The 2,905-nt window shown below is 41.4% G+C and overlaps 1 long non-coding RNA gene across 1 annotated transcript; it reads right to left on the bottom strand.

The window, feature by feature from the left end:
• Positions 1-1,902: 1,902 nt before the first annotated feature.
• Positions 1,903-2,584, bottom strand: LOC144702664 (uncharacterized). The gene is made up of 2 exons (XR_013581319.1): positions 2,226-2,584; positions 1,903-2,146 (listed from the first exon to the last, which is right to left on the bottom strand). It is a non-coding gene; the product is annotated as an uncharacterized LOC144702664 (long non-coding RNA).
• Positions 2,585-2,905: the final 321 nt, after the last annotated feature.

The raw sequence follows: 2,905 nt of genomic DNA, 5'->3' as shown, positions 1-2,905 counted from the left end.
CTGTATGTGGGATGGTGAAAAACATAGGCCATACCTGATAATGATAAATGTGAAAAAATACAAAATCACGAGCGAGAAAATATTAAATATCACATTGACCTCCTCGTCATGCACTCAACAGGCTAATTGGTGCATTTTCTTCATGAGTTTTAATCATATCACATATTCTTCAATCGTTCACTCCCAAAACTAGAGAAAATACCCACATTATATTTTAAGAAAATCGCCCAATTAATCATTACTAGGAAAAAAAATCAAGGACGACTTTTTACATTAGTGGGGCCCTAATTGTAGATTTGAGACATGGACGGATAGAATAGGTCAAGACAGTACTATCTTTACAATTTTAGCCTGAGACACCCTCTAGATTGTGCAATGTTGTGTTTCTAAGTTAGAGAAAACTAGTGTGTTGTGACTCCTCTTATCCTCCTAGATCATCATTTTGAGTAACCATCATGGCATATCATTCTCGAATTTCCAATGGATTCAACGTTAAAACATGCTTACAAATTTAAGCTCTGTTTATGCACTGACGCATGCCCTCAAATTCTATAAAATTTCCCAATCATTGGCATTAAATTACATGTTCAAACGACACGCCAAACCCCTTCCATCATGCATACCACAGAAATAACAAATAAAAATACATTGGCATAATGAGTGCACCTCTTTTCCCCAATAACTTGTGTGATATCAAGTGTGTGGCTACATTAAAAAAAGTTTAAAAGTGGCCACATTAATTTTTTTAGGGCAAGTAGTCCCATATATCCCAGGTTTTTTAAATTGTCCATGATCTATCCCAGGTTTTTTTTCACGCGATCTATCCCCAGTTTTTTAAAAGTTTCGCAATCTATCCCCAATTTTTTAAAAGTTCCGCGATTGATCCCAGGTTTTTTTCGATGCTGACGTGGCTTCCGACGCCACGTCAGCGTCGGAAAAAACCCAATAAGTCATCATCTTCGATCTAAAATCGTCGGGGAAAAAGCCTTTTTCATCTCTCCGGTGATTTCGACGAGTGATCCATTCAAGGGCAAAAGTTTCGATCCCGAAGAAGTGTCTCTGCAAAACCGGTATTTGTCTTCCGTGATTTTCCTCTTCTTCCGCAAATTTTTTCTTCTTTCGCGATTTTCTTCTTCTTCCGCAATTTTATTCTTCTCCAGAGAGAATTAGAGAGAGATCGCGGGAGAGAGAGTGAGAAGGTGATAACGGAAGAGAGAGAGAGATAGAGAGAGAGAGATCGCAGAAGAGAGAGAGAGTGGGGTTTTTTCCCGACAATGACGTGGCGTCCGACTTGGATGCCACGTCTATTACGGTCAGCCCAATTGCCCAATTGGGCGTCCGCATCGGACGCCACATCATCGTCGGGAAAACCTGGGATAGATCGCGGAACTTTTAGAAAACCTGGGATAGATCGCGGAATAAAATAAACCTGGGATAGATGGCGGAACTTTTTAAAAACCCGGGATAGATCGCGGACCTTTTTAAAAACCCGGGATATATGGGAATATTTGCCCAATTTTTTATGCATTTATTCTGAAAAAAGGAATTCCTTTTTTATTATTGGCACATGATAATCTCAAAATTAGGGTTTTCATTTGTCGTTAGTTTTTGAGATCATTCAACAAAAATATAAACATGTACTACGTAATTTTGAGCTAGTGATGAGTATGGATTGTCTCCACAGGAAACGGTGATGAAGGATTTAATGTTCTTCATATGGTGATTATTATAGATAGGAAGAGATACATACTAATTAGGAACTCAAATGACGAGGAAATACGAGGCTAGATGGTGATATTGTGTCGAGGAGAGTAATTAGTAAATAGTGATAATTCAAGTTTGAGACGAGCAAGTGAATGCAATAATGAAATAACGACAACGTGAGGTGTGACGGGAATAGGGTAGAGAACGAGTCGAATAGGATAATTAATGAGTAAGTTCACAATACAACGATGGTAAGCCATGATTTGGAAGACATATGGGGATTGTGTGACGACGAGATGTGATCCTAGAAATAGACCAGATACTGACGGTGTCGAGAAATAGTGGTGGAGATTGCATGACGAATGAGCCCACGATCGATGCCGTTACGGTAGCAACCGTCGCCACCCTCTTCCCTCCCCACGCTTCCCACTTTCTTCTTCCCCTATATGGATCCATAAGATCCCAAATTGTCTTAAATGGCGAATTTGATTTGAAGAAAAGTTTCCTTCGAGAAATATCACCCATTGGTTTCTCCTCGGCCGCCGCCGCCGCTGCAAGTGCCGCCGCCACTGCTGCCGAGGGGATGCCCTCCTGCTATCGTCTCCCTTCAGTCAACAAGCCACGGACCATTCGATAATACTCTCTTTCCCTTACTCTTTCTCTTTCTACCGCATTCACTCTCTCAATCTTCTCTCTTTATTGTTCGCTCGTTCTCGATCACGTTTCTCTCTCTCTTCTCTCTCGTGTTCTAACTCTTTATTGGATGCGTTCCATCTATATTTTTCCCTCCCTCTCACCCTCGCTCTCTCTCTCTCTTTACCGTTGTCTCTATTCCTCCCTACAATATTCTCTATGTCGCTCTCTCTCTTCTCTATTTCTCTGTCTCTACCGCACTCTCTCTTAATCACCCTCTCTCCTTCTCTATCGCGCTGTCTCTTTCCCTCTCTCCATCGTTATTTCTCTCAATCGGGCATCCTCTCTCTCTTTCTCTCGTCGCCTCCCCCTCGCTTCTTGTCGCCTAATCCTTCACTCTATCGGACGCTATATCATTCACGCTCTCTCCTTCTCTATTATCTCTTCATTTTATTTTCTCTCGTTCGCATTCTCTTTCTCCCTTTATCTCCCTCAGCCACACTCGTTATAACAATTTCTCTCCCTCCCCCTTTCCTGTTATTTCTCCATCTCTAATTAACGCCTTCTT

This window comes from Wolffia australiana, chromosome 4, assembly GCF_029677425.1.
Source record: "Wolffia australiana isolate 7733 chromosome 4, ASM2967742v1".
NCBI classification, from domain to species: Eukaryota; Viridiplantae; Streptophyta; class Magnoliopsida; order Alismatales; family Araceae; genus Wolffia; species Wolffia australiana.
The sequence above is the reverse complement of the archived record's forward strand: the minus strand, read 5'-3'. Positions and strand labels throughout refer to the sequence as shown.